The following is a 25,912-nucleotide window of genomic DNA, read 5'->3' on the forward strand; positions in this document are numbered from 1 at the left end:
TTACCTGCTGAGCCACATATTATAGAAGAATAGAGAAGCCCACATTTAATACCTACCATCTGAGGTCGCAAGGAGTTGGACACAACTGAGTGATTAGTACTTTCACTTTCATCTATGGAAATGCTATGGAATGAGTTTTTCAGTGAAATTACTTTGGGAAACAATTGAAACAGAATGTTTTGTATGGACAAAAGATAAATTACTTTAAAATTTAATGTTCACAGGTCTTGAGATGTTACATTGAATTTTCTAAAATAGTTTATAGTAATGCTGAATATAAACTTTAATTTTATAGGTATTTTTTAGAATAGTGTTGGGGACATAGTAGGTACTCAATAAATAGTAGTTGCCATTGTTGTTATTAGTATATAAGGTACTGGATCCATTCTTCAGGATGTGATTCTTTATAATTGTTTACTTTCTTGACTCTTTTTGGATTAAATTTCTCAATATGATGATTGTTTTTTTATTTGCAGTTGTTGAATTGTGTTTTTGAACAGCAAGGTTAAACAGTATCTAGAGGTGGAACTCTGCCTATAAGTTCTCTTTTAATACACACAGGCTGATTGCTGCTTTAGGTTAGCTTTCCAAATAGTTTTTAAAAATCATTAATGTGTCAGACATTCTATTTGGTTTGCAAACTGATGAGTCCCAACCATATTTGTTATTGTAGACACTATACAAAGTTAGAAGCACTAAAGTAGATAGACTAACCACTTTGTGAAACTAGTCTCACAGGTCTCAGAATTATAGAGAGCTTCTGGTATACTTATGATACCCAATTTTTTAGGGTATTTATAACTCTAATTCAACTCTGCTAAGTAACTTCTGTATACACACACACACCTTACACTTTATAGACTTCATCTTTAAGTTAACAAGCAAAGTTTAGAAGATAATTTCCTAATGAGATGAGTTCTGAAGTATTGAGTTCCAAAGTATTTGTTTCAAAGTTTTAAAATTTAAAGCCATCTATTTAACTCCATCCAGGGCATTACAATTTCTACACAAAGTCTATACAAGAGTATAGGGATTCTTCTGGCCCTTACTATACTGGACAAACAATGTTGATATCTGTAAAGATGCTCAGTCAAGCAGTATGGTTTAAGAGATGCATTATATGGAGATAACTTTAAAGAAACAAAGAAAGAATTCTTTAGATAGTCATTTTAGATTATAAAATATAATTTTACTACACTTAAAAAACACTGAACCACAATCAGTCTATTTGAATAACTTCACATTCTGCCTGGTAAAAAGGCTATACTGGACTTTTCTCTATGACAGCCAGTCATCTAAGGATGTACTTCTCCTCTTCAGAGTAACCTCATCCACAGGTTTTTCTCTCTTTCTTTTGGTAAAAGTTGTTCTTTAAAGTGCGTATTCATGTCTGTCCTCTTATCTCAAGTCTTGTTTTATGATTTTCTTAGTTGTAACAAGTTAGCAAATTCAGTTAGGATTGGCTGAGTCACTGAACCTGTAATTTTTTTTTTAATCACATTTTGTGTGTCTTTCTCATTTGATAATAAAAAGAAAGCATGTACATTAAAAACACTTAGGAAATAATATAAAGCACATATACAAATAAAAATCAATACTGTAATACTGCTACCCAGGTGAAGTCACTGTTCACCTTTGGATGTATATAATCAGATATATAAGTAGCTAAATATTATCAGAAGGTTGGTTTTTTTGTTTGTTTGTTTGTTTGGAGGATTTTTGCTTATAGCGTGTTTTTACAATTTTGAATTTAACTGTTTATATTCAGAATGCTTCTCATAGTCATAGTACATGCCTGGCCTTCTAAATATTTGAGCATGATTTCTCTAGAGTCATAATGCAGATTTTTTTTTGAGCATATTATCATATTGTCATAGAAAATCAGCAGAAGCAATCAGCATTAGGTTCTTTCTGTCTCAAGTCCCATACTCCCAGTCAGGTAATTTGCTCTCCATTGCTTCCTTTTCCTTAGAGGAAAATGGGCAAGCAGTAGAGGGAACCTGCCATGCTACTCTTGGCTTTAGCATCACTAACATTGCTAAAATGCTTCATCAGTTTGGATGTGTGCACCTTAACTTTTGTGCATCTGATGGGCAGTTCTGATCCTTATTTTTTTCACTGAAGCAAAGTATGAGATGAGGAAATAAGCCAATCAGTGAGGCATTTTAAAGCACTGTATTGCTGTTTCCAAATCATGCTGGTGAAACCTAAGATCTGCCAATTGCCTCATCAGTTGTTATAGACAATAACAGCAACAACAATGACTAACAAAACTATAATGCTTATCTTGTGTCAGATGCTATCCTGAGCACTTTTCACATCCTAAATCCTTTCAGTTCAGTTCAGTCACTCAGTCATGTCCAACTCTTTGCAACCCCATGAATCGCAGCACGCCAGGCCTCCCTGTCCATCACCAACTCCCGGAGTTCACTCAGACTCACGTCCATCAAGTCAGTGCTGCCATCCAGCCATCTCATCCTCTGTCGTCCCCTTCTCCTCCTGCCCCCAATCCCTCCCAGCATCAGAGTCTTTTCCAATGAGTCAACTCTTCGCATGAGGTGGCCAAAGTACTGGAGTTTCAGCTTTAGCATCATTCCTTCCAAAGAAATCCAAGGGCTGATCTCCTTCAGAATGAACTGGTTGGATCTCCTCACAGTCCAAGGGACTCTCAAGAGTCTTCTCCAACACCACAGTTCAAAAGCATCAATTCTTCGGCACTCAGCTTTCTTCACAGTCCAACTCTCACATCCATACATGACCACTGGAAAAACTGTAGCCTTGACTAGACGAACCTTTGTTGGCAAAGTAATGTCTCTGCTTTTGAATATGCTGTCTAGGTTGGTCATAACTTTTCTTCCAAGGAGTAAGCGTCTTTTAATTTCATGGCTGCAGTCACCATCTGCAGCGATTTTGGAGCCCTCCAAAATAAAGTCTGCCACTGTTTCCACTGTTTCCCCATCTATTTCCCATGAAGTGATGGGACCAGATGCCATGATCTTTGTTTTCTGAATGTTGAGTTTTAAGCCAACTTTTCCACTCTCCTCTTTCACCTTCATCAAGAGGCTTTTTAGTTCCTCTTCACTTTCTGCCATAAGGGTGATGTCATCTGCATATCTGAGATTATTGATATTTCTCCCAGCAATCTTGATTCCAGCTTGTGTTTCTTCCAGTCCAGCATTTCTCATGATGTACTCTGCATAGAAGTTAAATAAGCTGGGTGACAATATACAGCCTTGACGTACTTCTTTTCCTATTTGGAACCAGTCTGTTGTTCCATGTCCAGTTCTAACTGTTGCTTCCTGACCTGCATACAAATTTCTTAAGAGGCAGGTCAGGTGGTCTGGTATTCCCATCTCTTTCAGAATTTTCCACAGTTTATTGTGATCCACACAGTCAAAGGCTTTGGCATAGCCCTACCATAATCCATTTTACAGGTGAGGAAAGTGAAAGTGAAAGTCGCTCAGTCATGTCCGACTCTTTGTGACCCCATGGACTATACAGTCCATGAAATTCTCCAGGCCCGAATACTGGAGTGGGTAGCCTTTCCTTTCCCAGAGGATCTTCCCAAACCAGGGATTGAACCCAGGTCTCCCGCATTGCAGGTGGATTCTTTACCAACTGAGCCACAAAGGAAGCCATATATCTATTGAATAACTTGACCAAGGTTTCACAGATAGTAAGTAACAGAGGCTAAACTTGAATCTGAGCAGTCTGGTTTTAAAGTCCATGCTTTTTAATCCCGATGCTGCTTCTGTTGATAACATAAAAATTATATTAACTTGAGTTACTAAGATAATTTCTTCAAAATGAATCACTTATTTTCTTCACTCTTATTGTGTGGACATTTGCATCTCAGCAAGAATAGTTCAATGAGTACAACCGATATGTTTTGCAGTTTTAATCATATAAATGCATAAAATATTAAAAACAGTAAACAAAAAAAATTATGTCCAAAGTTGAAAATCTTGAGTATTTATAAGACTTTATATATTTTGATTCATAATTTATACTGTGCCTGTAGATATTCTGTGACTAAGTAAATTGAAAGTCTCCTGTTCAGCAAAATTCTTTTATGTATAAGTGAAAGAAATACAACTCAAGTAAATTTGAGTAGAAAGAATTGTTGACTCAGATGTTTCAGAAGATCAGAGGTGAACTAGCTGGCCTGCTTCAGTTTGCTTCAATCCAAAGATTAGAGTGATGTCAAAGAGTATTTCTCTCTTGCTGTTTTCTCTTTACACCTTCATGTCCTACCCACCACCAGCCCTTTCCATTCATCTCTAAATCCCTTCAACATCTATGTGTATCTGCCTCACTCTTTCATCTTGTAGAGATGGGCTTCCTTTAGGAGATGGTGCTGAGGGAGGTGACTCAGGTAGTTGAAAATCTGCAGCAGTCCTAACTTGGCCAACTTAAAGGAAACAGGTTTCTTCTTCTCGCTTCAGTCTGTAAGGAGGCTGTGATCCTGTCACTGCCAGCCCTGCCGGAACCACATAATTCAAGGTGTAAGGAATCGTTCTTCAAAAGCAGAGAAGGTTCTGGGGGAAATGGAGAAGGAAAATCTCGCAGAGTTGACTAGTGATCATTTTCTCTACACATCTCCAGCAAGTCATTATACAGCCCTCAAATATAAATCCTTATGGGTTATTCAAATTATTCATGTTTTCTTTCTTTTTTTCTCCACCTGGAACACTACCTTTTGGCAAATTTTCTGGAGTGCTGAATGGAGAAATAAATATACATAAGCTATTTTGCCATGTATCATGAACTACTAAAGTATGTTGTTGGGAGATAAGATTGACATTATTAGCATTTTCTTCTGTTGAAAGAATATGTCTTATGTAGTCCCAAGATTAATTTAAAAAATCAAGAATCACTTTGGATTTTCAAGTTTTTATGTGTTAAGACTTCTCTGAATTTTTTTTAACAGATATGCTTCATTAACTTACCACACTTATTGCCACTTTAAAGATTTTATTATTCAGATTATATAAAGGTAGACATTTTACTCTAAGTAGTTATTGCCTGCCTATATTGTCTTTGTAAGGCGGCATCTTGGAAGGAGCTAGATTGCCTTAAAATACTAGAAGTCCTGCTTCATTTAATCTTAATATAGCATTTGTCCATGTAGTTTATAATTCTCAAAATGAAAGTCTATAATAAAGAAAATGAAATGTTTTGCTATAAAAATGTCTTTATTGCTGATTAATTTATTTAAAAACACACTTTTTCCTTAATATCTACTGTCTTTCAGGCATTGTTTTAGGCACTGGAGAGACAGTAATGAAAAAATAGGCAAATCTTTCCTCATAGGATGTTTATTCAATGAATTATAGTACATAGGTTATAATATGAGTGGTTGTATATTGACATTATTTTATAGGTACTGTGAACAGTAGCCACACAACTGGGAAAAGTCAGTTTTCATTCCAGTCCCAAAGAAGGGCAATGCCAAAGAAGGTTCAAACAACCATACAATTAAACTCATTTCATATGCTAGCAAGGTTAACTCAAAATCTTTCAAGCTAGGCTTTAGCAATACATGATCCAAGAACTTCCAGATGTACAAGCTGGGTTTCAAAGAGGCAAAGGTATCAAAGATCAAATTGCAAACATTCTTTAGATCATGGAGAAAGCAAGAGAGTTCCAGAAAAACATCTACTTCTGCTTCATTGACTATGTTAAAGCCTTTGACTATGTGGATCACAACAAACCGTGGAAGATTCTTTAAGAGATGGGCATACCAGACCACCTTACCTGTCTCTTTAGAAACCGGTATTTGAGTCAAGAAGCAACAGTTAGAAATGGACCTGAAACAACTCACTGGTTTAAAATTGGGTAAGGCATATGACAAAGCTGTATATTGTTACTGTGCTTATTTAACTTCTATGCAGAGAACATCATGGGAAATGCTAGACTGAATGAAACACAAGCTGGAATCAAGATTTCTGGGAGAAGTATCAACAACTTCAGATATGCAGATGATACCAGTCTAATGGCAGAAAGCAAAGAGGAACTAAAGAACTCTTGATGAGGGTGAAAGAGGAGACTGAAAAAGCTGGCTAGAAAGCCAACATTCAAAAAACTAAGATCATAGCATGTGGTCCCATCACTTCATGGAAAATAGAAGGGGGAAAGTGGAAGCAGTGACAGATTTTCTTTTCCTGAGCTCCAAAATCACTGCAGATGGTGACTACAGCCATGAAATTAAGAGACACTTGCTCCTTGGAAGAAAAGCTATGATAAACCTAGACAGCATATTAAAAAGCAGAGACATCATTTTGCCAAAGGTCCATATAGTCAAATCTATGTTTTATCTGGTAGTCATGTATAAATGTGAGAGTTGGGCCATAAAGAAGGCTGAGCACCAAAGAATTGATCTTCTGAACTGTGGTGCTGGAGAAGACTCTTGAGAGTCCCTTGGACTGCAAGGAGTTAAAACCAGTCAATCTTAAAGGAAATCAATTTGGAATATTCATTGGAAGGACTGATGCTGAAGTTTAAGTTCTAATACTTTGGCCACATGATGAAAAGAGCTGACTTATTGGAAAAAACCCTGATGCTGGGAAAGACTGAAGGCAAAAGGAGAATGGGGTGGCAGAGGATGAGATGGTTACAGAGCATCACCAACTCAATGGACATGAATCTGAGCAAACTCCAGGAGACAGTGGAGGACAAAGGAGCCTGGCATGCTGCAGTCCATGAGGTCACAAAGAGTCAGACATGACTTAGTGACTGAACAACAACAAATGTGATCAACTTATAAATAACATTTGTTGAGAACTTCTCATATGCTAGGCTTTGTTAATCATGTACATATTACCTTACTGTCTTCACCTGGGCAGTAAGTATTGTCATCAATGAGAACTGACTCATTGGAAAAGACCCTGATGCTGAGAAAGATTGAAGGCAGGAGGATAAATGGGTGACAGAGGATGAGATCATTGGGTGGCATCACTGACTACATGGACATGAGTTTGAGCAAGCTCTGGGAGTTGGTGATGGACAGGGAAGCCTGGTGTGCTGCAGTCCATGGGGTTGCAAAGAGTCAGACACGACTGAGCAACTGAACTGATATGAAACTTGGTATTGCATAAAAATGATAACTAAAGGAAATATTTTCTAGCTACTCAGATGTATTTCCCAGTAATCTTCATTGGTTCTGAAAGTTGCCTTTTTCTTACCTCTTCCTTTTCTTTTCCTCATTCTCTCTGGCCATTTTGTCCTGCCTCCTACTTTCTCTTCCTTGTCCTAACTTTTCTTTTCCTGTCTTGCATAGAATTGTAGAATATTGGGGCTGGAAGAAACTTTGAGGGACATCTATTTAAAAGTTTTATTCAGTTTTGAAATCTCTTCCACCTGGTTGTTGGAGCAAAGATTTTTGTCTAGGCTTTGATAGAAAAGATATAGTATTGGAAGGACAGTAGCCTCTAAAGACTGCCATAGTTAGAAGGTAATTTTCCATATTTAGTTGAAACTCGTTCTATATACTTGCTAGATGCTGTTCCCATTTTTGCCTTTTAGATGAACAAAAGCAAGTTTTATTTCTCATCTATGTGACTGATATTTCACATCTATGTGAAACCTAATCACAGGGCCACATCTAGCTGCAAAGGAGGCTGGAAAATGTCACCTCTAGCCAGGCAGTCACAGGCCAGCTAAACTCTATTGTATCTATTTTTAAAATATAGCAAGAGAGAATAGATACTGATGGATAGTTAGCAGTCATGCTGCATATATGAAACAGACATCACGTTCTGTGTTCTTTGATGTGACGGTCATTAGATATGGCCACTAGAGGAGACCCAGGAGAAGTTCAGAAAAATAAAGTTTCTTATACTCATTGGTCCTAGAAGAGCAACATGGGAAAGCACTGGCATGGGGCAGTAGCCAGAAGGGGTGGGGGGTGGCGTTGTAGATTGGCATTTCCTGAGAAAAAGTCAAGGCAGGGCAGTGTAAACAGGTCAGGTTTGGCTTGTTTGGAAAACTTTTCCAGGCTGTAAGCTATAAGGGTGGTCCCTAATTACCTGATACCTGGCCCTGGGATGATTCAAGCAGAGGAATACTGCCTCCTGGGTGGTGTGGCCAGGCAGAGAGAGCGAAGTCTCTGGATTGATTCCTTTACATATCAAAGGCAAGCTGGGAGCAAAATGAGGTATTATTACCTTATACCTGTTAGAATGGTTGTTATCAAAAAGACTAGAAATAACAAGTGTTGGCAAGGATATGGAGAAAAAAGAACCCTTGTGTACTTGTGGTGAGAATGTAAATTGGTACAGCTACTTTAAAAAACAGTATGGAAATTTCTCAAAAAGTTAAAAGTAGAACTACTATATGACTTAACAATTCCACTTCCACTTCCGGGTGTTTATCTGAAGGAAATGAAAAAAACTGATTTGAAAAAAATTATGCACATGCATGTATGTGTATGTCCCCATGTTCAATGCCACATTATGGTAGTCAAGACATGGAAGCAATCTAGATGTCCATTGATGGATGAAAGAAGATGTGGCATATATCTACAATGGATATTATTTAGTCATAAAAAGAATGAAATCTTACCATTTGTGAAACAATGAATGGACCTTGAGGACATTATGCTAAGTGTAATAAGTCAGGCAGTGAAAGACAAATACCTGATAAAATATTGACCTACCTATCTGTCTAGATAGAAAGATGGAGAGAGAGAGAGAGAGATAATCTAAGCTCACAGATATAGAAAATGGATTGGTGGTCTCCAGAGGTGGAGAGTAGGTGAGGTGGATGAAATGGATGAACTTTTTTTTTTTTAGTTTAAATAAATTGAATGTTTTTTTTTTTTTAATGAAGAAAAAGAACAAAATCATATTAAGATGCACTTTTGTATTTATTTTCTAAAAAGTGTGAATTCATATGCCTTAGATTGTTTGTAGAGTGTCAGTGAAGTGGTGGAGAAATGTATAAAGCATATACAATTTTAAAGAAAACATTATTTTTACCAGTCACTATAAATGATTTCTGCTGGGCTTCCAGGTAGCTCAGTGGTAAAGAATCTACCTTCAATGCAGGAGACATGTGTTTGATCTCTGGATTAGGAAGATCCCCTGGAGAAGGAAATGGCAGCCCACTCCAGTATTCCTGCCTGGGAAATCCCATGGACAGAGGAGCCTGGCAAACTACAGTCCATGGGGTGGCAAAAGAATCAGACATGTCTTAGCAACTAAGCAACAACAACAAATAAATGATTTCTTAAAAATATAAATAGTACACATCACTATAAGAATTAAACATGTAGGCCAAATAGTGCTAAATAGAGTGTCTTTCTTTTTTGTCCATTATTACAAGTGAGCAAGTAAAATTTAAAGAAATTAAGTATTAAAATTCTTCAGTTTAATTTGTTTATGTTACAATGTTGAATACAATTAATCTACTTTTAGTTTCTAATCTTAAAGACATCATTATCAAGAACCTGAATTCTTAAGAGATACTTCTAAGATATTCATTCCTTAACATTGTTGATGAGGCAGTTTCTCTTTTGACCTTGTAAATATGACATTTGGCAATGTCATATTAATATGTACTTAATTCATACTTTGGTTGAAATGCACACATCTCTTGTATGAAAGGCAGTAAATAAACTGAGGCCAAACTGATCCTGATACGTTGCCATATCTGACCATTTTGTGAGCAGAACACTTTAGCATATTTTGAACAGAGTGTTAAACATTATTAACATGAACCTATATAGTGTTAGTCGTTCAGTCATGTCTAACTCTGCGACCTCACTGACTGTAGTCCACCAGGCTCCCATATCCATGGAATTCTCCAGGCAAGAATACTGGAGTGGGTAGTCATTCCCTTCTCCAAGGGATCTTCCTGATCCAGGGATCAAACCTGAGTCTCTTGCATTGCAGGCAGATTCTTTACCATCTGAGCCACCAGGGAAGCCCTGAATCTATATAACTGGTCTTGAAATTAATATTCTTTTATCTGACAATTTCTCAATTAATAGAAACAGCTGAAAATTTAGGTGAAGTTTAGAGATATAGCCAATGTTTAGCATACTTTTAATAGTAGGTTGAAGAAATTATGTATGGATGGATGTGAGAGCTGGACTGTGAAGAAAGCTGAGTGCCGAAGAATCTATGCTTTTGAACTGTGGTGTTGGAGAAGACTCTTGAGGGTCCCTTGGACTGCAAGGGGATCCAACCAGTCCATCCTAAAGGAGATCAGCCCTGGGTGTTCTTTGGAAGGAGTGATGCTAAAGCTGAAACTCCAGTACTTTGGCCACCTCATGCGAAGAGTTGACTCATTGGAAAAGACTCTGATGCTAGGAGGGATTGGGGGCAGGAGGAGAAGGGGATGCCAGAGGATGAGATGGCTGGATGGCATCACCGACTTTATGGACATGAGTTTGAGTGAACTCCAGGAGTTGGTGATGGACAGGGAGGCCTGGCGTGCTGCAATTCATGGGCTCGCAAAGAGTCGGACACGACTGAGTGACTAAACTGAACTGAACTAAGGAAATTTATAAAGCCTACACAAATGGAGAAAGACAAACCTTTTTAAACTGTGTAAATGTTAAGGGTTCTGGTTCCCACTGTCACTCATTTTTTGCTTTAGTCTATTAAGTAGCCTGCAGTTTTCTGAGAATGAGATACTGGAAAATAACAAATAATATTAGATAAAAATTAAAATTGGATGACATTTTAATTTCAAAATGCCTGAACTATCAGCCTAATTTCAGCACTATCATTATGATTCTCTTTATTTCCTTAGGCAAAGACAGCACCTGGTCCTACTGCTCTCCAACGATGATGCATTTGCAGTGAGTACTACAAATCTTTGCTGAATCAAATCAGCCTTTGTTTTTACAGTGTCTATATTTTAAAATGTAGGATTAAATGACTTTGGAGATTAGAATATTTATATATTTCATGTTTAACTTTTATTTTCTTCTCAAAGTTAGAAGAGGAAGCAAATAAGAGAGTTCAAAGGTTTGAGTAGGGCTGAAGTGTATGAGGCTAATGTTTGTGTGTGTCTGTATATATGTATATACATATGTATATGTGTGTGTGTATGTATATGTATGTATATATTATGTCATATCACTGGTGTGGCTGGTTTATGGGTGGATAATTAATATGGATCAGTAATTGTTGTTTTACGTGTGCTCTTGCACATTGGATTTAATAATGATCACTACTCTTCTGGGATTAAAGGTTCTACTCTGTTCTCTAAAAAGGAGCAGCAGAGAATACTGTGTATTTAATTAGAAAATTTTCTGTAAACTGAGGACATGTTCGAATGAAGAAGGAGAAATTCTTTTAAGTGAATTTCAAAATAACTGAAAACTACAGAAAATGATAACACCTGCCACTGAAATTTAACATTTCCCATGTAGATTTGACACATATTAAAAATAAATCCTTATGGACACAGCTGATACCCATCTCTTATCCCTTACCCTTTTTTCCTCCTTTCTTCTTCCTATCTTTTTCAGTTTTTTTGACTTTCACTATTCTAAAGTCAGTCTACATCATTTCCATAGCATTTTCTTGCCTTTTTAAATGTCTGTATCCATAAAAAATCTTTTAAAAATATTTTTAAAAGTTTAAAAAATGGTATATTCTTCTTACTAAATTGTGAAGAGGTGCTAATATGTTTTTGTAAATACAATCTAGGGCAAAAGTCAAATATTTTCTAAATTCATATATTTTGCAATTTTTCACAGTTTTATTCTAATAGATAAAATCAGTGTGTTCCTCAATGATGAACAATCAAGTGGTTTCTCTTCATTTTTTAAAAGCAATTATATCAATAAATAATTATTTGTAAAATGCCCACGATTCAAAAATCTACTGAAAGGCTTTATAGAACTGAATACAATATACCTTTGACCCATTATTTCTCACTTCAGTCTTAGTCCATTGGCAACTGCTTTCAGGAATTTGTTTTCATATTTAAAATACTTGGTGTGTGTTTTGGTAATTCTTTTGAATCATTAAGAAAAGACACAGTAGATGATGTATCTTTTTTTTTTCTAATAGAAATACATTCAGACATAAGCTTTTTGTTGCCAAAGATATCTCAGTCCAAGGGTGCTAAAAAGGCCAGGATTAGAGGTTTGATGGATATGTTGGCCAGTTATCCTGTGTGGCCCATGACTATAGATTACAACCCTAACTCTTGTAAGCTTTTCACCTGTGTATTCTATCGGTTTGAAACTTCAGAAAATGGGGAGGCAAGGGAAAAACCAGAAGCTTGTTGTAAAATTGCTAACAGGGGTAGAAATATGGGACTTAGGAGCTGAAATAATGACCCACCTATAAAAAGTATAACACACTACTGAGGAATTCTTCTCCAGCTCTAGAAACAAAATTCTTAGCAAAGGACTGAATCAATCCACTGTAGAGACAGTGGTCTTATCACTGGATTTTAGAAAAAATTGCTCACTCTACTGGGTTTTCCTCGTGGCTCAGATGGTAAAGAATCTGCCTGCAATGCAGGAGACCCTGGTTCAAACCCTGGATCAGGAACATCCCCTGGAGAAGGGAATGGCTACCCACTCCAGTATTCTTGCCTGGAGAATCCCATGGACAAGGAGTCTGGTGGGCTGCAAACCATGGGGTCACAAAAAGTCAGACACAACCAAGTGACTAACACTATTGGGAAGGCTTGTTTTACTTTGTTATTTAAATTTTGGAGCTAGTGGAGATAAAAAATGATTCAAGATCTATTGTTTAAGAAAAAGTCATTGGAGACTTTTTGAATTAGTGGACATTTGAATTATTGATCTTACATTGTAAAATATTTCCAGGATTGTTTTTTAAAACTGGTAGTGAGTAGAAAAATTTATTAAGACTCAGTTCAGTTCAGTCACTCAGTTGTGTCTGACTCTTTGTGACCCCATGAATTGCAGCACGCCAGGCCTCCCTGTCCATCACCAACTCCCAGAGTTTACCCAAATTCATGTCCATTGAGTCGGTGATGCCATCCAGCCATCTCATCCTCTGGCGTCCCCTTCTCCTCCTGCCCCCAATCCCTCCCAGCATCAGGGTCTTTTCCAATGAGTCACTCTTCGAATGAGGTGGCCAAAGTTTTGGAGTTTCAGCTTCAGCATCAGTCCTTCCAATGAACAGCCAGGACTGATGTCCTTTAGAATGGACTGGTTGGATCTCCTTGTAGTCCAAGGGACTCTCAAGAGTCTTCTCCAACACCACAGTTCAAAAGCATCAATTCTTTGGCGCTCAGCTTTCTTCACAGTCCAACTCTCACATCCATACATGACCACTGGAAAAACCATAGCTTTGACTAGACAGACCTTTGTTGGCAAAGTAATGTCTCTGCTTTTTGGGTAGCAATTTTTAAAAAGAGTTTAAGAAGGAAGTAGTAATCTTTTCTTAATGGTAAAAGAATAATTTATTATCTGTCATTTGTCATTTGTTTCCCTCAGAACCATGCCCATATATAGCTCTACGTTATTTAAACAATCATTTTTTTTTTTTGTGGTAAGAACAAAGAACATAGGGTCTACTCTCTTAAATTTTTAAGTGTATAACATGTTATTGTTGACTGTAGATACAGTGTGGTACAGCAGACCCCTGGAGCTTATTCATCTTGCTAAACTGAAACTTTATGCTTATTGGTTAGTAATTCCCCATTTCTAAATCTCCCAGCACCTGGGTTTTACTCTTTGATCCTATGAAGTTGACTATGTTAGATACCTCATGTAAATGGAACCATATCACATTTGTCTTTCTGTGACTGACTTAGCATTATTTCATTTAGCATAATGTCCTCAAGATTCATCCATGTTGTCACATATTGCAGACTTTCCTTCTTTTTAAAAGTCTGAGTATTATTTACTGTATGTGTATATACCACATTTTCTTTATTCATTCATGGAGGAGAATTATCTTAAGAGAAACAGCAAGACGTACAAAAGATTGACTTACCTTTTGAATTTTCTTAGATCACCTCTGTCCAGTAGAAATTTCTGTGATGTTGGGAAATGTTCTGCATATGCTCTGCCCTAAATGGTAGCTACTAGCCACATGACTGGAGAAGGCAATGGCAACCCACTCCAGTACTCTTGCCTAGAAAATCCCATGGACGGAGGAGCCTGGTGGGCTGCAGTCCATGGGGTTGAGAAGAGTCAGACACGACTGAGAGACTTCCCTTTCACTTTTCACTTTCATGCGTTGGAGAAGGAAATGGCAACCCACACCAGTGTTCTTGCCTGGAGAATCCCAGGGACAGCAGAGCCTGGTGGGCTTCCGTCTATGGGGTCACACAGAGTTGGACACGACTGAAGAGACTTAGCAGCAGCAGCAGCAGCACCACATAACATGTGCCTAGTGCAACTGAGAAACTCAAGTTTAACTTTAATTTTAATTAATTCAGATTTAAGGTTAAATTGCTAGGTATGGCTGATCTCTACCATATTGAACAGTGAAGTTCTAGGAAAAGTATCACATAGATAGAGGTATGGCATCTTCTCTTTTCTTTTAAATGTAATTGTGCTTTTTGATCTTTAATATGTCTGAAAAGATATGAATACAGCTAGCATTCCAGTTGTGAAAGTGGAAAGGAGAGATAAGTTCTAAATGAAGTGTTTTTTTTAATTTTATCTTATTTTTATTGTTTAATTTTTAATTTTGAATATTTTTTTAAATTTTATTTATTTATTTTTAATTTAATTTTATTTTTAAACTTTACATAATTGTATTAGTTTTGCCAAATATCAAAATGAATCCGCCACAGGTATACATGTGTTCCCCATCCTGAACCCTCTTCCCTCCTCCCTCCACATTCCATCCCTCTGGGTCGTCCCAGTGCACCAGCCCCAAGCATCCAGTATCGTGCATCGAACCTGGACTGGCAACTCGTTTCATACATGATATTTTACATGTTTCAATGCCATTCTCCCAAATCTTCCCACCCTCTCCCTCTCCCACAGAGTCCATAAGACTGTTCTATACATCAGTGTCTCTTTTGCTGTCTCGTACACAGGCTTATTGTTACCATCTTTCTAAATTCCATATATATGCGTTAGTATACTGTATTGGTGTTTTTCTTTCTGGCTTACTTCACTATGTATAATAGGCTCCAGTTTCATCCACCTCATTAGAACTGATTCAAATGTATTCTTTTTAATGGCTGAGTAATACTCCATTGTGTATATGTACCACAGCTTGCTTATCCATTCATCTGCTGATGGACATCTAGGTTGCTTCCATGTCCTGGCTATTATAAACAGTGCTGCGATGAACATTGGGGTACACGTGTCTCTTTCCCTTCTGGTTTCCTCAGTGTGTATGCCCAGCAGTGGGATTGCTGGATCATAAGGCAGTTCTATTTCCAGTTTTTTAAGGAATCTCCACACTGTTCTCCATAGTGGCTGTACTAGTTTGCATTCCCACCAACAGTGTAAGAGGGTTCCCTTTTCTCCACACCCTCTTCCAGCATTTATTGCTTGTAGACTTTTGGATCGCAGCCATTCTGACTGGCGTGAAATGGTACCTCATAGTGGTTTTGATTTGCATTTCTCTGATAATGAGTGATGTTGAGCATCTTTTCATGTGTTTGTTAGCCATCTGTATGTCTTCTTTGGAGAAATGTCTATTTAGTTCTTTGGCCCATTTTTTGATTGGGTCATTTATTTTTCTAGAGTTGAGCTTTAGGAGTTGCTTGTATATTCTAAATGAAGTGTTTTAAAAAAATAATCTATGTGTTGTTTGAGAAATACTTAATACAAAATATGCTGCTGATTTAACACCCTTAAATTACATATATATGTGCATATAAATGTACAATATGGTTAAAAATTTGAAATTTTGTATTCATACTGTTATATAATATAAAGATATACTACTAACTTAATACCATTAAATTGTGTGTATCTATACTCATAGGCTGGAGAAGGCAATGGCACCCCACTCCAGTACTCTTGCCTGGAAAATCCCATGGATGGAGGAGCCTGGTAGGCTGCAGTCCATGGGGTCACTAAGAGTCGGATACAACTGAGCAACTTCCCTTTCACTTTTCACTTTCCTGCATTGGAGAAGGAAATGGCAACCCACTCCAGTGTTCTTGCCTGGAGAATCCCAGGGACGGGGGAGCTTGATGGGCTGCTGTATATGGGGTCGCACACAGTTGGACATGACTGAAGCGATTTAGCAGCAGGAGCAGCATACTCATAGGCACATGATATGTATTATATCTGATAAAGATTATAAAAACTAAAATAAAATCTAAAAGATGTGGGTATCATTAATGAAAATTAAGGAGTAATTTGAAATTTTGGTGATCTTATGCACATTTATATTCTCTATCAATAAAGAAGAATTCAGAGTAATTAGGGTAGAGGAAAAACAAAGGGGGGTGACAGAGGGAAAGACCCATGAAATAACTTGGGTCTTCAAGACAGGATGCTGGTTGATAAAGTGTGAAGAAAGGATAAAAGGAACAAAACAATCTTGAAATCTATCCTTTTGAGTCTTTTGAGTTAGGATGAACCAGAATTGACAGAGGCCTGTTTCACTAATGAGAATTAAAATTTTTTTTTTGGCTGTGTTCCAAAAATGAAAATGCATTAATTGACCATTGATATTCTTATAAAGTAAGACCAAAAGGATTGAGGTAGAATTTTCTACAAGGTAAATGATGCACATTGGAGTTAAATGGACATGGGTACGAATTCCAGCCAACTCTGTTGCTTCCTTGCTGTGTGACTTTAGTGACCTAACCTTTCTGACACTCAGTTTCCTAATCTGTGAATTAGAGAGAATAAAACAATCACTTCAAAGGCTTTGGAGATGATGAAATGAAACAATGAATGTCAGGCACTACATTAGATATTTAATACATCTCTTCAAATGGTATTAACTACTGATGAAAATATTAAAAGGAATATAAATTAGAAGAAACAGCAATGCATATTTCATGTGTTGCATTTCAAGTATGGTGATGAAAATGTGACTTAGAAAATACTTACAGAAAAGAGATACTATCCAAATACAGATGAATGGAGGTATGGGAAACTCCTGAAGGAAAAGTGTGAAATTTATGAAATTTGAAGTAAGGAGGTTATTAAAGAAAATGTGAAATTTTTATTATAATTTAAAATCTCAGGAGAAAAGTTACTGAAATGGAGAAAATGATGCTTTAAAAAAAGATTTATGGAGTGGGAAGGAAGCCTGAGTTGATGGGAAGTAGAAATGAAGAAAATGCTTGGTTGTAGAATGCCCAAATGCTTTTAGGCTTTCTGGGAACAAGGCAAAGATAAAATAATCCATCATGATCACTGAGGTCCTGCTACATAAGGGATTAACTCCAGAAAAGACCAGTTTGAAGGGTTTTTTCATACACTATAGTATCCCAGTGATAAAATAAGAAATTTTTAAGAAGTGGCAGGAAATAAAAAATCAATAAGACACATATATGCTTTATTATCTACTGTGTAAAGAGCTTTTTCCTAATTCTCTCCATAATGTGTGGAGAGAGCTCCTTTTCCTTAAATGTGTTTCTCAGAATCTTGTATTTTGGTTTTTATCTATTGAAGCTATCTTGGTCAACAGATTTAATGGAGTTTTCTCATCTTCCTGATTTCTGTGCAGCATGTGACACTAATGACCCTTTCTTTCTTCTTGAGATTCATTTCAGAGTTCTTCTAGTTCTTTGATTAGTCCTTTGCGATGTCATTGTTTTCTTTTTTCCTGGTCCTCCAAGTATGTCTTCTCTTTGTTTCTGCTGTTAGATCTCTTGTGTTTTACATTGCCCACTATGGCCATCTGATCCTCTTCCATGCCTTCAACCTTAATTTCTATTCATATTTCTCTAATATATGTATATCTGTGCCTAACTTTTCTCCAGAGCGCTAGTCCTACATTCCTAGTAAATCTCATTGTGTATCTGCATGTGGATATCCTGACAGCAACTCAAACTTAACATTCCTGAAACTGACTTATCAATTTCCAGGTTTTGGTTGAGCATCTCTGTCTAAGGTTGCCCCATTATCTTCTAAATCAAGCAGACAGGAAACTTCTGCCATCTTTGTTGCATCTCTCTCGCTTATTATGTACCATTAGTTGCCACATCTTGTAACCTTGCAGAATTTTGCTATTTAGCAACTGTTAAGTAGTGTGAATGACCACTGAATGGAATTGCTCTATACTGAACCAAACAGCAAATAATGACTAGAAGGTCCATTAGAACCCTAAGCATTGCCTGATAGCGGGTCAGTCACGTGAGGGGATGAGTATTGGAAATAAAACTTGGCTGGACCATTAAAGTAGAAAGTTATGGAAGACAGAGAGAGGGCCACGGCCCAGGAAACTAAGCGTCCACACAATCTCCAGCCTCTAGACAACTGCTGTGCTGGAGCATGCCTCTCAGAATAGAGTCCTCTGTGTAGCTTTGTTCGAGTTCTCTGGATAGCAGTGTCTCTGTAAACATTTTTGAATAACTTAACAGACTCTCAGTGCTATTTGGATATGAATAGGATAAGAGGAAAACATTCAATTAAAAAGTTACAGATATGATTTCTTTAATTTTATCCCACCCCCACTATAAAACATTTGAAAGGAAGTGATTTAAAGAGCAAGCTGGGCCTTGTGAGTGGCCCAAATAACATATAGTGTAGTGCAATATTTCGTCACCTCCCTACTTTTTGTAACTAGTGACTGCATTTTGTCAGCTGTTTTCCTAAACCATACATCTCAAGGTTACATTTTGGTCATTTGTTTTTTTGAGCTGCCTGTCCTTCCCCAGTGGATTGATAACAATACAGAAAGGCCCATTTGTGCAGTGTCTTTTTTTTTTTTTAAGTAAAGCAAATGAATTTTTGCATGTTGCCTTACTGACAAGTTTGCAAATTGCCAATCTTTGCTCTTTTTTCTCCCTCCCAATTTTTCATGGTAGTAATTAAGGACTGTAAATTTCACTTTATCACTTGTGTTAGGAATAGTAGCATAAATCATAGTAATAGCACCGTTTATTTCAGTAATGCCAGCCTGCCTGCAAATCACTTGTAAATTGGTTCCATGGATGTACCTCTATCAAATTAATCAAAAACCACCTACTTACATTTCCTGAGCTTATTTCAAAGGCCTAGTACAGTGAAGAAGAAAGACCATTGCTGACCTTTCCATTTTTATTTATTTGTGAATTCTGAATGGCTCGTGCATGTATTTTCATTTTGAATCTTGGCGAACATCTAACTGAGCTTTTTATATAGTGCTTTTTTTTTTTTAAATCACAGGTTGGGATTTGTGCCCCAAGTAATTTACTTGCCAGATGGTCCTACTGTGGTTTATACATAGTCATAATAATGTTTGATTGGATATAAAATTGTTAACCATTAAAGAATTTGTGAGAAGTAATACTTTTCTGCTGGAAAAAGATTTTTCAATTGAGCATAATTGTTTTCAACTTTGGGAAGCTAGGCAGCAGTCCCTTATGTTTGTCCCCTAGTACCCAAGAAGGTGGTATCAGTGTGTTATTCTGAATTTGGAGGGAAAAAAAAAGAATCTTTCCTTATGTGTTTTCCTTATATTCCTGCTTATGCTTTCTGGATAATAGCTAAGACAACTCCAGTTCACATGAAGCTGACTCCAGTGTACTGTTTACCTAACATGCTGAGTTCTATCCTGGATATGGTGTCTTCTTTGGGAATTTCCTGATGTACGTTATTCATGTCCAGCTTACTTCCTATTTATTGATCTCCTGCCCTAAGAGGAGAAAGAGAAGTTTAAATTTAGCAATAGCTTATTCTTACCCTAAGTCAAACGTTCTTAGTGGAAAAAATACAGGTTATTTATTTTAATTTTACATTTGGAATTACAAGGATGAGATAAAATCAAGTTCTAGGGCTCAGATAATAAAAATATAATAATAAACATGATCTATAACTTTATATTTATATGCATACTTTCCTTCTATTTCTGCTTCTGATATATAACTTGGTTTTGAGAAACTGTTATCTGTATGCAGATTCAATATTTCAGTGAGTTTTTTCTTGTAGAGTCTTTAAGGTTAGCATAAGAAATCAAAAATAAGTATAGGGATCTTAACTTTCATAAACAGTTTGCTTTTGCATTTAATTTAAAAGATAATGACAAATTTCCTATAAATTCTTATAGTTTTAGTATCTAGTTTTAATCTCTGTGTATTTTCCACTCTAGTTTTTACTGTTAAATAGTCTATATTGAAGATTTCACACTTGGGAAGTTGGAATAATCTTTAAAGCAAATCCACTTGCTATTTTTTTCTCTTCTCCTTGGATGAACATGTAATTGGCAATACTTTACTTCAAAGAATTTCTTTTATTAGAAAAAGAAGAGAGAGAAGCAACAGATGGCCTTGAATCTTGCTATTCTCTAAAAGAAATTAAATAAATAAAGAAATAAATATTTTATTTCTATGTAGCAAAATCAGAAAGCCCAGAGTGAGTTTGATACATTTTGAAATCCTGTTAAATAATTCTTTCAGTAACTATTTTATCCTTTAGTCCTATGTATGTACATATGCAGTAATTCTCATGGAGAAAAAAATCTTTGGAGAGCAGTGGATTAAAATATCAGAATATTAAGTAGAGATTTTAAAGAGTGACAATTATAATTATTATGAATTCTTTCATGTGTGTGGAAGAAGCTAGTATTGAAAGCATCTGAAAGCATACCCATGAAATAAATATTTGCTATCTGTATATCATATATTAAAACTATATTTGTAAACTTATTTATAAATATATATGTTTAAAGCATATTTTCATTGTCTAGTTTTTCAGTAACCCACTTTGTCATATAAGTGTGAGAGAGAATAAATTAAAATAATTTAGCCACAGGAAATTTTTTTAGCCTGTTAGATTTACTTTATTTATAAGACTTTAAGATAGTTCAGTGTTGCTTCTTAAAGATAAACCCAATAAAATTAAATCTTGAAAGCCATCACATTTAACAATAAACCAGTGATTAACTGATAAGTTCTCAAAGATGGTGAAATAATGATCTTTCCTTCTATTCCTTTCACCTCTATTCTCTTCTAAAATAAATCATTTCCAGACTGTCAACAAGCATGAGAAATTTCTAACTAAAGACCTTTCTCTCTTGAAGACACTGAAAAGAGGCTTAAAGTGAAAAGTGCCGTAACTACAATAGTAAGTGCATTCTACCAAGAATAAATAAAAATTGCAAAGCTTGACAGTGAAGAGAACAGAGGGGAATTCAAGTGACTAAACCTCAAATAAAGGATTATCCTTGTTTGTGAGGAATCTGTTCCAGTAAGAAATTGATCTAGAAACCTCTGCATACAAAAAGAGCTGGGCAGTTTTCTGAGCTGTAGGGAAACTGCCACTGAGACCAGTCATCCTAACTGGACAGTGATCTGCCTACAAGTCTTCAGGTCCCAGCAATAGACATCTGCCTTGGCCTTGACAGTTTGGCCTTAGGTCTATTTATTTAGACAGCAGCTGTCCTAAATCAATGACACTCACACAGTGATTAAAATAAATTTGGTACTATATTTTTACAGCTCTATTAACTTTACCATTTGACTTTCTGTTTTGTAAAAGGGGGAAAATGAAAATTGAGAACTGTGCGTATGACTGTTTAAGTGCATGCCAACCAGATTAAAATCCCATCAGCAGATGTAGAGATAACTGAACCAAAGTGACAGATTTAACACTGCTGTCTGTTTATGTGTCAGATAGAGTTAAATGTTTTGCTGAATTCTTAAAATGGTTTGGCTCTGTAGTATCTAGCATAATCAACACTGAAAACTGGAGCACGATTTTGTCTTACTATGTGGAAAAGGCTATGTGCACTTGAGGATCAAGAAAATTGCTATTGAAAGTGGTATGTTAAAAAAATGTGTTTGATTAATGAAAACAAAGTTGCCTATTTGAATATATTTGTTAGGAGGAAATGAAATCATTAATTCATTTATTTACCAGACTTTCACTGAGTACTCTTTATGGGTCAGATTCTGTTAGGGGCGGAAGAGACAAAGTCAAATAACATGTAGTTTCTGCCCCTTTGGAGCTTTTGCTACAGTGACATGTATCCGCTTTTTCAAAATGTTTTGTTAATATTGATTGGATTTCTTAAAAACAAGTTTTCTCTGAATTTTTTTTTTTTTTTGGTATATGTTTTCTTTATATCTACTTTAAATATCTCTTCTTCTGCTTTGAAATAAAAATAGAGTGAAACAACAGAAGAGAAAATAAAACAACAAACAACACCAAGCCAAGCTACTACACTGAGAGTCTACAAAGTAAGGAATCCCGCTAGCTCTGAAAGGAAGAAAAGCTTTTTTCTTCTATATTAAAGACTGTACTGTACCTTTTCTTTGAGGATGGTTCTTTATGTTAGAAGTTCATTGATATATGAGTGTCACCTGCAAAATCTGCTGTATTGTTTAATGCATTTCACATTTTTAGCTGTAGGTGTATACAGTTTTTACAGGCTTCCTAGGTGACTCAGTGGTAAAGTATCTACCTACCAATGCAGGAGATGTGGGTTTGATCCTTGAGTGGAGAAGATCCCCTGGAGGAAGAATGGCAACCCACTCCAGTATCCATGCCTGGGAAATCCTATGGATAGAGGTGCCTGGCAGTCTACAGTTCATAGGGTCGCAAAGGAGTGACATATGACTCAGTGATTAAACAACAACAATATAGTTTAGTAGGACACTATTATGTAGGTTGAAATAAGAAGAATTTGATGTCTTTATGAGAACCATTACAATCCTTCCCAAATTATAAATACTACTTTTTGAGGAAAGAAAATAGGCTATTAAACTGCACTGAAATCATCAATGTCAACTTTCAACTTTGCTGGCTTGGGTTTACCTGTATTTAATTTTATGAGTTCTACTCTGATTGAACACCCCTGACATCATATATGGGGTTTGACAAATATGAGGATTCACAGGCTAATTCGGTTATTCAACAAATATTTTGTGAGCATTTACCATGTACAGGGTGTTATTCTTGTGACTGGGGTTATATGTGTGAACAGGAGTCTAAGCTCTTTTATTCAGTGAGCTCATATTCCAGGGAAAGTCCTGACTAGCAAAGAGTTCAGGTGGAGAAATTCCTAATAATTCTGTCCCACAGAATGAGTTATCTGTCTTCAGGAAATAAAACACTGCGGTGTAGGACTTAGTATCTCATACATTTACTCTTTTAACTTATGCTTAGGATGCACTCCAGTGTTCTTGCGTGGAGAATCCCAGGGACGGGGGAGCCTGATGGGCTGCTGTCTCTGGGGTTGCACAGAGTTGGACACGACTGAAGCGACTTAGCAGCAACAGCAGCAGCAGGGTGCACCTACTGTGTCCAAGGCTATATTCTAAGCATTGGATCCTCTCTTAATATTCAGATTTAGGAGATCTTGAATGTCTCCTATGAACTTGTATTTTTATAATTACCTTACAATCATACAGTTTTTTTTAATGACCACTTTAATAAGTTCATTTTGAATGTAAATAATCTTAGCTAGGATTGTAGTAAGAGCTACGTGGCAGAAAATTCTTAGTGGGAAGCAATAGCTAGTACACTATGATGATGCCTTCTAAAATATGTTGCTAATTGATTAAAAAAAAAAAACTGTTGTATGTATTTTTCTTTTTTAGCCATGCCACTTGGCTTGCAAGATCTTAGTTCCCCAACCAGGGATCAAACCCTGGGCTCCTGGCAGTAGAAGCATGGAGTCTAAACCACACTGGGCTGCCAGGGAATTCCTTATTGTAATCTTAATCAAGCAAAGTTGATGGCCAACATGGTGTTTCAGGGGGAATACTGGAGATATTTACTGATTTTCTTGCTGAAATGATAATTCCCTCCTTAAAAAGAAACTGTAGGAATGCCTCAGTTTGCATCTCTGGTTCTACTCAGATGCTTAAACAAGGAATTCCTTGAAATTACAGAAATGGTCACCATAAACCTTGAAGAGATTGGCCTGAAATATTTTTGATGCTTAAACAAGGAATTCCTTGAAATTACAGAAATGGTCACCATAAACCTTGAAGAGATTGGCCTGAAATATTTTTGAGGACCAGATTTTAATGTGGTTTCTGAATCAAGTTTAAATTTTTCCAATTAAAAAATCAATCAGTGAGAAGTTCAGTAGGAAAAACTGGGGTTTGAGAGGGTAGGTGGCAAGCTGATGATTTTGAGGTTTGGGATATCAAGGGAATGCCTTTGTGATAGCGTATAAGTAGTACATTGGTTCCCTCTTCCAGCTAGTAGATGGAATCTTTTGCTTCACCACTCAGAGCAAAATTTAAAGAATTTAGCAGCAGAATATCTAAATATTGGGAGGTAGCACAAGGGACAAGGGGGGAAGAGCACAGAAATGCTACCTCAATCTATAAGTGTCTTCACAATTTTTCTTAGAATCTTGCCTTCTGCCTAATATAACAGGAAGATCACATGAAAGAGTCACTTTGGGAAGCGAGAAAGATGATACTGTGAACAATTAAGGATGTTAAATCAACCACAGTCATGTGGTTTTCCCTGTGAATAGATACTTCAGTTCAGTTGCTCAGTCATGTCCGACTCTTTGCGACCCCATGGACTGCAGTGTACCAGTCTTTCCTGTCCATCACTAACTCCTGGAGACTGCTCAAACTCATGTCCATCGAGTCGGTGATGCCATCCAACCATCTCATACTCTGTCATCCTCTTCTCCTCCTACCTTTAATTTTTCCCAGCATCAGGGTCTTTTCCAATGAGTCAGTTCTATCACATCAGGTGGCCAAAGTATTGGAGCTTCAGCTTCAGCATCAGTCCTTCCAACGAATATTCAGGATTGATATTTGCATGAAATCTTTCCCAGCATCAGGGTCTTTTCCAACGAGTTATTTCTTTGCATCAGGTGGCCAAAGTACTGGAATTTCAGCTTCAGTATCAGTCCTTCCAATGAATATTCAGGATTGATTTCCTTTTGGATGGACTGGTTGGATCTCCTTGCAGTCCAAGAGATTCTCAAGAGTTTTCTCCAACACCATGGTTCAAAAGCATCAATTCTTCAGCACTCAGCTTTCTTTATGGTCCAACTCTCACTTGCATACATGACTACTGGAAAAACCATAGTTTTGACTAGATGGACCTTTGTTGGCAAAGTAATGTTGCTGCTTTTAGTATGCTGTCTAGGTTGGTCATAGCTTTTCTTACAAGAAGCAAACATCTTTCAATTTCATGGCTGCAGTCACCATCTGCAGTGATTTTGGAGCTCAAAAATAGGAAGTCTCTCACTGTTTCCATTGTTTCCCCATCTATTTGCCATGAAGTGATGGGACCAGATCCCATGATCTTAGTTTTCTGAATGTTGAGTTTTAAGCCAGTTTTTTCTCTCTCTTCTCTCATTTTCATCAAGAGGCTCTTTAGTTCTTCTTCTCTTTTGCCATAAGGGTGGTGTCATTTGCATACCTGAAGTTATTGATATTTCTCCCAGCAATCTTGATTCCAGCTTATGCTTCATCCAGGCTGGCATTTTGCATGATGTACTCTGCACAGAAGTTAAATAAGCAGGGTGACAACATACAGCCTTGACATACTCCTTTCCCGATTTGAAACCATATTATTCCAAATGTTCTGTTGTTCCATGTCCAGTTCTAACTGTTGCTTCTTGACCTGCATACAGATTTCTCAGAAGGCAGGTAAGGTGGGCTGATATTCCCATCTCCTGAAGAATTTTCCACACTTGTTGTGACCAATCAGTCAAAGGCTTTGGCGTAGACAATAAAGCAGAAGTGGGTTTTTTCAGGAAACTCTCTTGCTTTTTTGATGATCCACTAGATGTTGGCAATTTGAGCTCTGGTTCCTCTGCCTTTTCTAAATCCAGCTTGAACATCTGGAAGTTCACAGTTCACATACTGTTGAAGCCTGGCTTGGAGAATTTTGAGCATTGCTTTGCTAGTGTGTAAG

General features: G+C 36.8%; 1 long non-coding RNA gene across 1 annotated transcript in view; it reads left to right on the forward strand.

Annotated features, from left to right (window-relative positions):
* LOC112579962 overlaps nt 1-25,912 on the forward strand; it is a 47,579-nt gene that overhangs the window by 14,621 nt on the left and 7,046 nt on the right. The window contains exon 2 of the long non-coding RNA XR_006545619.1: nt 10,759-10,807. This is a non-coding gene — a long non-coding RNA (uncharacterized LOC112579962). The remainder of the gene's footprint in view (nt 1-10,758; nt 10,808-25,912) is intronic.

This window comes from Bubalus bubalis, chromosome 17, assembly GCF_019923935.1.
Source record: "Bubalus bubalis isolate 160015118507 breed Murrah chromosome 17, NDDB_SH_1, whole genome shotgun sequence".
NCBI classification, from domain to species: domain Eukaryota; kingdom Metazoa; phylum Chordata; class Mammalia; order Artiodactyla; family Bovidae; genus Bubalus; species Bubalus bubalis.